The sequence below is a fragment of the Adiantum capillus-veneris genome, chromosome 10 (genome assembly GCF_014529385.1).
Source record: "Adiantum capillus-veneris isolate H3 chromosome 10, ASM1452938v2, whole genome shotgun sequence".
NCBI lineage: Eukaryota > Viridiplantae > Streptophyta > Polypodiopsida > Polypodiales > Pteridaceae > Adiantum > Adiantum capillus-veneris.
This window is the reverse complement of record NC_140940.1, coordinates 130,391,025-130,405,567: the sequence shown is the minus strand read 5'-3', so window position 1 is coordinate 130,405,567 and position 14,543 is coordinate 130,391,025.

Sequence of the window (14,543 nt, the reverse complement as noted above, 5' to 3'; positions counted from 1 at the left end):
AGGCTCTGATGTATGCATGCTTGGAATCATGTTTGTCTTGAAAACGTCTCTCAAACACCAAGTAGATATTGTCACTCTACCTTGGAATTATGATAAGGACTAAAGAGCAAACATGCTTGTGGCAGTTGCGTCTCCCAAAGCACCTAATGGATTAGTCATCCATCTCAGAATGATGGATTAGGGTAACAAGGAATCCTCTACCCACAATGAAAAATAGACTAATGACGAAGACTTTATCTTCTCTACCTCATAGTCAAGGACGACTATGGTTTCAAGGAAGAGGTAATGTCATAAAATCTAATATCTAGCTTTACCTAATGATTTTCTCATGTTAAACTGATCATTTGATATGGGGAAACAAAAGGGATACAAGAGCTAGAACATAGCTATGAGTTATTAGGCAAAGCTCAACATAGGGCCAAAAGGAGATGATTCCATCTCAGCAAGGGCTCACAAGGAGTTGGTCTACTGAAAAACAATGCTTGCATGATGGATCTTGTAAGACCTTAGGGTTAGCTTCATTAAAGACTTCCAAGGGTTGGTGTAAAAGTCCTTAGACCTTAGGTTAAAGCTAGGCCTATTCTTGAGGTGCTTGATGATTAAAACTGCATGAGATTCTTGAAACTAAGGTGCATGCTTGCAGGTAGACATGTGCTTGAAGTCAAATCCAATCCCTACAAGGAGGGGGCAAGACCTTGAGGCTAGGGGCATGAGAGAGAGAGAGAGAGAGAGAGAGAGAGAGAGAGAGAGAGAGAGAGAGAGAGAGAGAGAGAGAGAGATGACATGCACTTGCTAACCCCTAACCCCATGCTTGATGACTAAGGTGCTTGAGGTGCTTAAGCATTTAGGGGGCCAAGTTGCTTGGGGTCTTGAAAGTCAACATGAATGCGTACAAAGGAGGGGGCAATCCACACAAGTCGAGGATGAGGTCAAATGACTCCCCTTTCTCCCAAAGGGCACCCCTTGCTCAAGAGGAAAAAGGGACACATTTCAAGCTCCTAGCTAAGTTGCCCCCATAGTGTACCTAAAGCCTATTGGTTGAGACCTAGAAAGGACCAATGAGAATTTAACTAAATAAATTAATTGTTTAAGAATTTATCAAGCCCTCTATCTCAAAGAGGAAAGGAGGAAACTTGTCCAAAGACTACCCCTATTGCTTGAATGGACCCAAGCTTGTGATTGGCTAGGCTTGAAGGAGCCAATGAGCATAAGATATGAGCTACAAGAGGGGGTCAACCCAAGCATGTAGGGGGCTTGCTTGCAAGATATACATTCTATCTCTAACACACACACACACACACTCTTTCATTGTGTGAGGTGAAAAGTGCAAGAACTTCATCTCCTTCTCCAAGCTTGTTGGGAAGTTGAGAGCCTACACCAGCACTCTTGGCTATGGAAGGCAAATCCAACCAAGATCCATGCTTCAATGTTTAAGCTTTCCATCTTGTTCTTCATCATTATTATGCTATTACGATATGTTATGCAACAAGAGTGATGATAAGTGAGGAACTATTTCTTTCTCGTATGTTACTTCTTCTTTCTCTTCCCTACCCTCATTCCCCGCTAGCTTTCTCCACCTTCGAAGGTGTTTGAGGCCTTGGGATTGAGGTCAGGGATGGTTAATGCTTTTACAAGGTTTATGTTATGTTTGTGATGCATGAATTTTTCCATCTTCATTGTATCACTAAGGTCTTAAGGAACCCAAATATTGTATTGTATCAAGTCTCTCTTTATGGGAGAATCTATAATACAAAAGCCTATTGGAGGGGGGACTAGCTCCACATAAATCCTGTCCTCAAATGTTTTCAAGTTCTCTAACTCTCTCTCTCTCTCTCTTGCAAAAGTATTGTTCATGCCAAATTATTTAAGTATAATAGTTATGTTGCTACCGCTATAGTTAAGTTCACCCTCTATGTTCTCAAAGTAGTCTCATAAAAATGCTCAATATAATTTTATTAATTCCGCTATTCTCAATGTTCATACGTCATTTCCATTACAGAAAAATATCCCATAGATTTATCATTAAAATTTTCTTAATGTAGCGACCTCCCATAAACGTACTAACCTCCTTATATTGTAGAAATCGCCCACAACTGCAGTCACCTCCCTATAGTTTAGTCAATGATCCATCATCCCATATTTATAAATAGACCATTAAGCCTCACACTTTTGTATGCTCAGTTTTCCTTTGAGCACATTTGGTTGATTAGATTATTAGTCCTTTGCATTTCAATTATCTTTTGTTTTCTCTCTCTCTCTCTCTCTATTTCTTATTAGTGAATTCATTAAATATAATTAAGTGCTCTAGTGATTAAGTTTCATAATAGAGCCCCTTTAAATAGTACTATGGATGAGGTTCCTTATCGCATGCAAGTTTGGAGATCACTTTGTTGGACACAAGAGGGTTTCTTATACAGTTAGTGGACTAGCTCATGTTATGTTTCAATGAGGGTTATGGTTTATGTTCGGGTTGTAACATTTAATGGCCTCGTAACTTGTGTGTAACGGAAAATAGCATGAACAGAGTGAGCATTTGTTTGCGGGTCGCCACGACGGACGTCCATAGCATAGCTCTCACGCATCAACATAAAATATCAATACAAGGGAAGCGACCAAGATGAGGCATGGAAACTCACTAGGGTGTCAATCCTAATGAAGTGAACTCGAAGAGATGCAACTACTAACTCTACAAGCAAATCAAACGCACTAAAGCCAAGTAATCTGCCTATGTCCTTCTACACAGCTCTACAGTCATCATGCCCGTTTACCATGCAAATCATGTCGGATTCGCACAAAACTTGAAGGGGAGCTACAGGGGACAATCAGGAGCATATCCTATCACTGTCACAACATTCTGGAGAGGTACAAAGATCGCAATCGTTCATCCCAAAGTCAGTAAAAATAGTGAACAGGTGATCCTAAAGGGTCGTTTTAAGGTCCCTGAAGCCTCTCTTAGGGTCAAAACAACATAAAATACGCGTTTAAACACTCAAAACAACAATTTAAGGTCTCAAACTTGTAGTTGAACACTTACACCAAATCTTGAATGATTACACTTGAATGAAAAAGCAAGGTAAGAGGAACACAATGCAATAAACGAATCTAAATTTGGATTACTGTAGCCATAGTAGCAATGATTAGCAAGATAGAGCTCTCAAACGTACGCTATCTTCTCTTGTGATAAAAGAAGATAATGTTCAAACTTACAAAACTGACCTTTATAGTTTAGGTCTTTACAAATGGCTTGTCCGGCCAAAAAGTCCTAAACTCCTAACGGGATCTCCACTATACAATTGCTCCCAGAAAAATAATCATAAATTCTTTTACAAGTTCTCGGCTTAGAGATGCTCTCTTACAAAAGCATTTTACAAGGGTTTCCCACTAAAATGTGACTCCTTCTCTGGAAACCGCAGCTTCATCCACCAAACACTCCCCCCTTCCTTATCCTTGCACGTCCTCGTGCATGTTCAAAGCTTTGGTCATTGATGGGGCTCCAAGGAGGCAAGAGTTGTTGAAAAGCTTCGCGTGCGGAGTACAGACTGCAGGGCTTCTTGATGCTGTCTGAAAGGGTTTTCACTTAATGTGTGCTGGTATGCTATGTACCATGCCTTGAGGTCCTTCGCCATAGGATGAAAGATTCTTGAGTCAATTTCGAAAAAACCTGTGACGAAGGCCTCTTCAAACGTCTACAAGTAATGTGAAGGCAGGTACATTAGTCTTGAGTACATTGCCATTAGAATATGTCATGGCGGCGAATCTTGGAGATTCCAGCAGATCCCTCTATGCCCTTTCACGAACAGGTTCCACGGATGATCGTCGCCTTCAGTGTCTTTGAACACCTGGATGCAGGTGACGATCATACGGGCTATCTTTACAAGCATCTAACAGGCCACCTCGGGGACATCCCGCAACAAAGTGATGGTTGAATTGAGAGTGTTCACTACATATGCTACTGTAGGAGGGTTTTGCGCTGTGAAGACTGGGTAGTTGAGATTTTGCCACCTTGAGCCTTTCCATGTGAAAAACTCCTTCCATGTGCGTCTTCTAGGGACTGGGTAAAAAGTAGGATCTATTTGAATGTGTTGAGGAGCGTTGTGGTAGTTGGTTAGATCCTGTGGATGCTTGTCCAGCCACTTTTTCCTCCACTTTGAGTGGTCGTCTATGAGTACCTTTGCTTCTTCAGCTACTATCAATGCTACACCTTCCTAATCCCCGTCTTTGTTTCGTGGCAGGGTCCGCATCTTCTCCTTCCATAGGATTGCTTCGTGGCACATCAAGGGAAAAGGTAGGTACTCATGGCCAAACCCCTCCACCTGCTCTTCTGGCTGTAAGAATGCCAGGGCCGCTGACTCCATTATCTTCTTTTTGTATATCATGTAATCTTTTGCTGGTCCCTCTGGCATGTCCTTGATGGTCTGAGTTAGCTCATCTCTTATCTCGAGATTTTGCTCTGCTGATCCTTGCTCTTGTTCTCTTTGGTGTGAGGTTTCAGGAAAGTCGGGCATTTCTTGTCCTGGCAGCAGTTGCGGCTGCACTTGGGCTTCCTCTGTTCTGATTTGCGGTTGAGAACTCAATGCTTCTTTTTCTTTCAGCAATGTGTCACTAATATGATTCCGAGTCTCTAACTCGGCCCTTGCTTGTGCTAGTTGCTGCTCCAGCTCTTTTACTTTTTGCTCGTTGGCCATCCTTTTGGGCCATCATTCGCGATAAGAGCAGCTGTCTTTGAAGTTTTTCTTGCTCTAGCTCCCCTTTCAGCGCCTCTCTACTGCAACATTGTCTGATGTGGAGACCAATGCTCTAGCAGGTTCCTGGTTCTTCAGCAATGTGGTAAGCATGCTTTTTACTGTGTTGTATGAGCTTGTCACTCTTTGGAACCTTGCACCTTCGTACTCAAGCTGCTCCGTTGCTTTCTTTACCCTTGCTGTCAAATCCTGGCATTCCTTTTCCTTGAATGCCAACTCCATCCTGACATCCACCAGATCTCTGATCAGACTGAGCCTGCTGTTGCTCAGTGTCTCTTTCCTGCGTTGTGAGCTCCAGTTGTGCCCGTAGGCTCTCTAACTCCTCTTGCCCAGATTTTTGCATGTTTTGAGCCTCCTGTACCAGCCTTTCCTTTTCTTCTATCACCACGTGCTGGCATCGAAACTGTTTTTCCAGATCTTGCAAGGTTTTTCTATAGTCAAAATCAGCCATATCGTGATAGGCTTCTTGGTACCCTATTGCTTCAGGAGGGGGCATAGGCTCTTTGTGTACAGATGATGGAGGAGGAGGTGGTGGTTTTTTGGTTGATGGAGAAGGAGGAGGAGGAGAAGATTTCGGCGAGGGAGGAGGTGGTGATTTCTCCACTTCTTGTACATGCCTCTTTTTCGATGCATCTTCCCTTGGCTGTGAAACAGACGCGTTCGCTTTTCTTTTCTTTAAAATCTTTATTATTCTTTGGCGAGTCTAATCCGCCGCCTGTTGTGCTTCCACATTCTTCTCTCTTTGAGCTTTCTTTAGTTGCTCTGCTTGGTCCGTGTCTTCAGCCGCTTCTTTCTCCTTTGTCCCTTCAGTGGACTGAGAAGAAACGTCCACTTCTGCAGCCTTTTGTTCCGCTTCTAACCTTTGTTTTTCAGCTCGTATGCGAGCTGCATTTTCTATTCTTGCTTGTCTTTCCTTCTCGAATCTTGGTTTTTCCGTTTGTTGTGTTGCAGCAGCCCTTGCCTTTCTGTCGGCCCGCAACTTTGTCCTTCTTTCCTTAATTCTTTGTTGGGCCTCTGCATATGCTTTTTGAAGTTCAGACAGCGACATTGTACTTCTTTCCCTCTTTCTTCTCTCAAGCGGTGTGGTGGCGTCTTCCTCCTCGCTTTCTTCAAATTCCGATGGTCCTTTGTCTTTTGACCCTTGAGAGTTTCCCTCGTCTTCAGTCTCTCCATCTCTTCTTCATCACTTGAGCTTTTGTTGGATGCCTTGGCCGAGCGCGATGATGTTGCGCTAGTGGTCGTCCTTACTGAGTGAGCAACCATCTTTGCTTTTTGAATCAAGGTTGTTTGAGAGCTGGCCGCTGGCAGGTCTTCAATCATGCCCAATGCTTGGTATGCTATTCTTGTTAGCATTGGCCCTGCACTCATGTAGCTTTTGTTCTTTGCCGAGCCTTTAAAATTTTCTTCGATCAAGTTATCCAAGATGTAAGAACCATAATCGCATCGGATGGTTCTGTTTTCAGCTGTTGCTAGAGCCATGACCACTGCAATGTGCAGGATCGGCTCGGTGTAGCGGGGAGGCTTTTGTACCCTGAAATGCTGAGAGATCAATCTCATTGGTAACTCTAGCTCACCGTATATCATGTCACTGTACTTGTACTTGTTTCCTTTTGCTTTGATAAATGCCTTCTCATTATCCAGTGACTTGGTCTTTGACAGCAAGTCGTGTTGCCCTGGAAGGAAGTGCAAAGCTTCGTTGATGATGTCTTTTGTGATCTTTACTTTTACCTTTGAACCATCCTTGTCGGTGAGCATTGCTTGCCCATCATACTGTATCGAGATCATGAGCTCGTGGGCCCTCATGTAGTCTATTCCCCATGGCTGAAATCTGAAAAACTACTCCAAAGGAACAGCCCGCAGGGCTTCGGTGACCTCTTGCCTTTGGTGGAGATTCCATATTTCCCGTGGCATGATGGTCGTCTTTACCATGTCACCATCAGCATCCCTAAACTTTGCGATGAAAATGTGAGCAGGGATCTGAGCTAGTGTTTCATCCAAGATGTGAGCTTTTCCGTTTGTAGAGAGCTCATCCACCTCATATGGTGCTGCTGTCCACTACCTTGCTTGCTTTTGGCGAGGCATTCTGTGTCATTAGAATCACAAGCTGTCACGATTTTCCTTTCGCAACTAGTAGCATTTAGAATTTTAGTAAAAAGCAGTTCAAAAGTTAAAACTGATCATAACTTGAACAAATCTCATCCATTCTTGTCCATATTTCACCAATGGGACTAGGAAGACTAGAGCTATGACTGATTGAAATCTGAGCCAAATCTGGGCGTGAGGTACACCGATTGCAATCGTAGTACAGAGGCCAAAAAAACATTTGATCACATGAGTGGTTTGTTGATAGCTAGAGGGTCATTTTGGTCCACTTTGTCTTTTATTTGAACCGCTTCGGAGTTTATAAGTCCCAATTTTGGGTTACAAGGGAGTTTTGGACTAGACTTTGCTTTTTCATGGGTTTTTGATGTCCAATTGGATTGTGTGACTTGAACCAGATGTGTACAAGAGATCTGTTAGGTTTTGGTCAAAATCTAATGCTGAGGTACATCGATCGCGATCGTACAAGGGAGTTTTGGACTAGACTTTGCTTTTTCATGGGTTTTTGATGTCCAATTGGCTTGAAGCTTGATGTGTGACTTGAACTAGATGTGTACAAGAGATCTGTTAGGTTTTGGTCAAAATCTAATGCTGAGGTACACCGATCGCGATCGTAGTACTTGGGCTTTTTGGGTGAAAATTAGATGGCTTTAGTCTCCTATGCCTGCCTAGCCCACTGATGATTTATTTTCAAGTTTGGACTTAAAATGAACAAATTAGAGCAATTTTTTACTGTTTGACCTTATTTTACTAAGTCTAACCATATTGGGTTTTCTTGATGAATTCCAGTTGAAGCCTGGAGTTAGGTGATGTTAGTTTTTGAGCTTTTACTGCTTCCATGATGTGTTGCTATCACCAGTCCACTCCGCTGTCTGATTTTGACTTGATCAAGCACTTTTTACCTCGTCTTTGGAGATTTTCCAGTCTTGTGCATTTTTCAGGCATTCTTTGGATACCAATGGAATATTTGGGCATCTCTAAGTCGCCTTTTAGTCTTTGACATTAGTTCGGCCCAATTCTTCCCTTGTGTGATCACTCGAGAGTGAATTGGTCATCTCTATTGTTGTAGGAGATTCTGAGATCCATTCCGGGTTTTCTACAACTATACTGACTCCTAGTCGGACGGGTATGCCTTTCAAACCACCCGTCATAATTTTCAGTCGAATTTTGGTATTTGTAGGTCAATTTTCCCGATTCGGGTGTATTTGACAAATTTGGCCCATTCTATGAGCAAAATTTGTGCATTTTTCATGAAAATCCAAGAGAGTGTATCCCTCACTGAGTTCTAAGCCTGGGCCAAGCCAATTTTTTGCAAAATCTGATCCTGGGGGCACCGATCGCGATCATACCATAGATCCCAAATTAATTTTTGACACCTGTAGGTTGTTGGCGAAGTTGAGGGGAGGCTTTTTGCAAATTCTATGTCAATTTTGGTCAGTGGGGTACATGGATCGCGATCGTAGTACTAGCACCAAACTGAGATTTGATCACATGGCTTTGTTCTTGACATTGTGGGGAGCACATTGATGTGTTCTGTCCCTAAAAACGTTTTGTCATGATGTCTGTAAGGGACCTTGACCTATTTGACTCAATCCGAATTTGATTTGATCCATTCGCCCGTTTGTGCAATGATTCACGCTTCAATGAGTAATAGACTTGATCTTTACTTGATAAGGAACATACCTGTGAAATTTGGTATGAAATGCTGGCTCCGAACGTCCTTATGGGGTAGAAATGTGGCAGCTCGCTCTAGGTCAAGAAGCTCTCTTCTTCTCTCTCAAAATGTGAAAATGAACAATGAGCTAGAATTTGACCTACCTGACCCATATCTTCCCGAGGTTTCCGTAACATAGGTATTATTTTCATTACCTTTGATCACGATATAATCTTCATACCATCTGTGGGTCGAATCGTTTGTCATTTTGGCGTCGTACGACCATTTGATGCGATTCTGGCGAAATGTGGTCATGATCATTAAAGCTGAATTCGACATCTTCAGATTAGCTTCATATCTTCCATGCTTGATAACCCTATCATGATACATCTGCATTTGCTTCCAGAACTTGATTCTGCCACTATGGGCGATATTTTTTAATTTTTGGAAGATTATTAACGAAAATCAAACAAAATAAATTGAAAATACTTATTAACTGGAAAAAATTAGCCAAAAACTAGTATACTCATCCCTAAGCATATATTTTCACTAGAAGCATCCCAATGCTCCAGATTTTGTCATTACAGCTCATTAATATGCTGGTTGGATGATAAAAATGCTAAAAAATACCAAATTTTGATCAAATTTGTTCGAAATTGAACTCTAAAACATGAAAAAACAACAAACACACGCATCATGTACATATATACACGTTGGACCCCTTAATGGTCCTGACTGCTTCTCGATTCAGCAGTTACTCCCCCCTTCCTAAACTGAGTCGTCCCGGACGAAGGTTGTGTGCATGTGCATGGGTTTTGAAATCTGTGTCTATGCATGGCCGTGTAATGTGGCCCTATCCTCATGTTTGAGACAATGCATTGGGAAACAAAGTGCCGCGCAAGATGCGGGGACTGAATGTAATTTTTAGTGGCTTTGGATGGCGAGGCTAGTTGTTTATGGAACAGAAGATCTTGCAGTTTAATTGCTCTCTCCTTGATTGTTGGTTTTTTGATGGCGACTATTTTTGGAACCCATTTGTATTCAGTTTTTTTCATATTTGTCGATTTTAATGTAGGTTTCTGAATTTTATTAGGTTTTATTGCCATTTTGTTAGTTCAGGCTTCCTGGGTTGACTTTTTGGTCTCCACTCGATCTTTGTTTGCTGAATTTTTTTGTTGGCTCCAGCTTTGGTTGCCATTTTCACTTTGGATTAGCTCCTGAAGGTCTTTGATATGATGTTGCTATCGTCGGGAGCTATGACTTGGGAAGCCATATCTGTTTCTGTTTGTTCTGCACGACGACGGTTTTCTTTATCCATACTTTCCGAACAGCCGTTTTCAGTGTTTCTGGCTGATGAGCTGATTGCTTTTTGCCGATGGGGATAATCAGCCACGAGTGATCTGTCTTGGCGAATGGAGTCATGTACGTGTTAGAGTTGTGTGTGTATATCAGTACATGTTTTGACCATTTTGTAACTGCATTGTACGTTCTCATCCATGGAACTCCCAAACATAGTGATTCTCTGATTCCTTCGTCTTTCATTACGAAAAATTGATGAGGACAACTATTTCCATCAATATTGATTGGTATGTTTACTATTCCCAATGTTGGCATTGTTGCCCCATTTGCGGCTTGTAAATCTCGTGTGGATTGCACTAGGGGTTCATCGGTAAGCATCTTGTAAGTGGAGAAGTTGACCACATTGACTCTTGCCCCTGTGTCAATCAATGCTCGTTGATATCTGCCATTCGAAAGTCTGACATTGATGCCAACATCAATTCCTATTTCCCATTGCTCGTCAGTGTGAATTATGGAAAGAGGAATTTGAGCCCTATCTGCTGGTTGAGGAAGTCTTTGTTGTAATTTCTATTTCCGCTTTAAAATCCTGATTCTGGCCTTCTCCTGTGCTTGAGCTTTTGTCTCATTTGCTTTCTTCTTGCGCTCCTTTGCAGCGTGGATTTTGGCAAGCATCTCTGAGGTTAGTGGTAGGTTGTACTTCTTTAACCTGCAGCCACTAATCCAATTAGGAATCTCCTCTCCCTCTAATGTCGCAAGCTTAATGGCACCGCTAGATGATATGTCATGAATCACATAGGGTCCATTGCCTCGCTTTTTGAGTTTCTGGGAATGTTGTTTCAGGGTATACATTAAGACGTAATCTTCCGTAGCAAATTCCTTACTGATGACATGTTGATCAAAGAATGATTTCATGTTTCGTTTTTGCACGTAGACTGATGCACCTGCTCTCAATCTAGTTTCATCCAGTTTTTCCAGTTATCTATTTGATTGGATAATTCATGGCCCGTCCATTCTAATTCTTTAGCTACCCGAAGTGTGGGGGATAAGAAATTCAAGTGGCAAAATCGCATGAATTCCATAAACCATGTTGAACGAAGTCGTTCTGATTGAGGTTTTGTACGCTACTCTATATGCCCATAAAGCTGAATGCAGCTTTTGATCCCAGTCGGCTCTCGATTTGCTAACAATTTTCGTTAGAATTGTCACCAAAATATTGTTCGTACTTTCTGCTTGGCCATTAGCTTGTGGATGATAAGGAGATGACTTTTTGTGAATTACCATGAATTCATCCAATAGGAGTTCGATCACTTCATTGACGAAACGAGTCCCTCTATCGTTCACTATCTCTATTGGTAAGCCATACCTGGTGAAAATGTTCTCATACAAAACTGTGCTGTCGTTTTTGCGTCATTTTTGGTTGTTGCTTTCTCTTCAACCCACTTTTGTAGATAATCTGTTGCCACAATAATGTATTGAGCGTGCGTTTTATATCCAGGAGGCACAATTGGTTCTACAAAGTCTATTCCCCATTTTGCAAACGCTCTTGCCCCCATCATTGACCTCAAGGACATGTCATCTTGTGCTCTAGGAATCTTTGTCCTCTGGCAATCATCACATCGTTTCACAAACTCTTCCACGTCCATGAATAGTGTAGGCCACCATATGCCAGCCAATATGAATTGCTTTGGCCATTTTGTCAGTTGAGAAATGTCCTCCAGCTTGTCTGCCATGTGCTTGCTCTAAGATAGGAACGTATTCCTCTTCCGTCGCACACATTCTCAATTGATTGTCTTTTCCCCTCTTGTAAAGATTGTCCTTAATCAATAGATAGTTTTCAGCCTCTTTCGTGATCGTTTTCAAACGTGATCTACTCATCCCTTCAGGCAGTATCCCGGTGGTGAGGTATTCTACAATGTAGTTACTCCATCAGGGTGCTACAAATAATTTGAACAGAGTCGCATGTTCTATCGGCTTTTGAAAAGTGTAGATAACACATGATTTGATATGCATATGAATACTTTGTTGCATTTTTGGCCAATATACACCCATTCTCATCAATCTTTGATACGTCTGTGCATGCCTATTGTGAATCCCCGTTGTTTGTAAATGAGCCTGGTTTAGAAACAAGTCCTGTTCACTTGGTTCAACACAAAGCCTAAGGAACTGATCTGATCCCTGTTTGTATAGCCTTCCAGCCATTACCAATGATCTAAATGCTGCAATGGTAGATGGTTGTCTTGTCAAATTCAATGATCCAATAGTCAACAAAGGAATTACATCCTCGCTCCATCTTGGAACCATTTATATGTTGAAGAGATATGCATCTGGAAAATCATCATCAACTCCTACAGGGTTTTCTCCATGCACCATTCTAGATAAGTGATCCGCTCTTTCGTGTGTAGTTCCTTTTTTGACTACAACCGTGAAGTCAAACTCAAGCAATATGATGAACCATCGTACAATCTGCCCCGTACTGCAAGGTTTGTTTACCAAGTACAGCAGTGCTTGGTGATCAACGAAGAATACAAATTTGTTGAAAAGTAGGTAATGTCTAAACTTTTTCACAGAATAGATCATACCCAAACCCTCCCTTTCAGTTGTTGTGTAATTCTTCTATGCATTGTTTAGTTGTCTATTGGAGTAACTGATCGGAAAATCCATGTTGTTTTCTCCAGGTTGTGTAAGTATGCATCCTATAGCATATGATGATGCATCTACATGGATGTGGAATATCTTTTCCCAATCCGGAGTCTTCAAAATTGGAGCAGATATCAATCTTTGCTTCAAAGTTTGAAAATCTTTCTCGCACTCATTTGTCCACTCAAATTTAGTTATCAACGCTGTGAGCGAGATGAAAACACACACAGCGCCTCTATAACGACCCGACACACACTCTTGGGAAGATATACACACACACTATGGGACACCACTCGGCTTACACAACACACCTGGCCGAGACAGGGAACACACCTCTGGAGTGAGAGGAGAGAGACTATCCACTTGCCCACTCCACGCAGACACACACACACACACACACACACACCCAAAAAACTCAGCTCAAAAGAGGAGAATTTCTGATGTTTAGATACAATTGAGCTTGGGCCAACACCAATGGGGCAAATAGCTCACACAATATGGGTAAAATAAGCCAGATACAATCACAAACTAGAGCAGAAACTTCGTTCATAGGAGAAACTTACACAGAAAAACAGCAGGATAAGAGTGAGTAATTTGGCAAAATGGACAGCGCCATCGCGTCCGGAACGGCCCAAAACCCTAGTCTACAATGTCAAAGTGCTCAAATCCGACCTCGGATGAGCAGTTTATGGCCAAAACAGGCTCCAAAATGGGCAAAAACACACCTGCGGCTGTTCCTCCTCTCTTCTCCACGTTTTTTCTGGTATTCTCTCTATTTTTTCAGTTCCCACGCTTAGCTTTATTACTTGGGCACCCTTGGTCTTTTAGATGACCTCAAATGGACCCCGAACAGGCCAAAAACTGACCTCGCAGTGCATAGTTGTCACCTTTTTGCATCATCCGCACACCTGGCACTCAGCTTTTTTCCAATAATGCATCTTGCCACCACGTGAAGTGGCCCCAAAAAGTGGTCCTAATGATGACCTTTCTGCATAACTCTCACAAGAAAACACCACTTTGTATCCGTATTCATCCACGTGCAAATATTGACCCCGTTCGGCCTCCTGACGCCACTCGATGCCATCTGACGCACCTGCTTACCTCATGTCGTCGGCCCGCGGATAGCTTCCTCGAGAAGTTTTACGCGCTATGAACTCCTCATTATTGTAGAAAAACACAGTGGTACTGGTAATAGTGAAAATCGATGCACTATGTACATGCTGTCCTACCTGTACACATGTGGGCCCCACGTAACCACCTGGCTCTGGAAAATGGGCAATCCTTTATTCGATGCACCATGCATGGGTATGTACATATGCACAATCCCTTGCTCCAAAAAACTCCTGACAACGCGTAAAGTGGTTTCGCAATTATAGCGTATGAGTAGATAAATCTACGATAATATCCACAATGGCCCATAAATGCCTGTACCTCCTTTACCTTTACTGGTTGTGGTAGATCAACAATTACGCTGATCTTCTCCATGTCTGTCAAAATACCATTTTTGGACACTATATGTCCCAATATTTTGCCTTGTCTTACCATGAAGACACATTTCTTCAGATTTAGGCAAATCCGATACAGTCTGCATTTGTTGAACACTTTGGTTAAGTGATCTATGTGCTCCAATCTTACGAGAGAGTGAACGCACAAGTCATCCATGTAAATTTCTAAGAACTGTCTTAGATATTCTTTAAAAGCATGAGCCATCAGCCTCTGAAATGTGGCTGGTGCATTCGTTAAGCCAAAATCCATTACCCTGAATACAAAAGTGCCCCATTCAGTTGCAAAAGACGTCTTGTGATGAGCCTCTGGCTTTATTGCAAGTTGGTTGTAGCCTGAAAAGCCATCCAAGAAACTGTAAGCTTCTTTTCCTGCCACTCTTTCTATTACATGATCAGTAATGGGGAGGGGATAGTTGTCCCGAATTATAGCAGCGTTTACTTTCTTGAGATTGACGCACACTCTCAACTTTCCATTTTTCTTCGGGACCACCACAATCGGTGAAACCCAGTCAGTGTGCTCAATTTCGTAAATAAACTCTGCCTCTCTTAGCTTATCTATCTCCTCCTTGATCTTCCTCGCAAACGTGTCATTGTAAGTATAAGGAC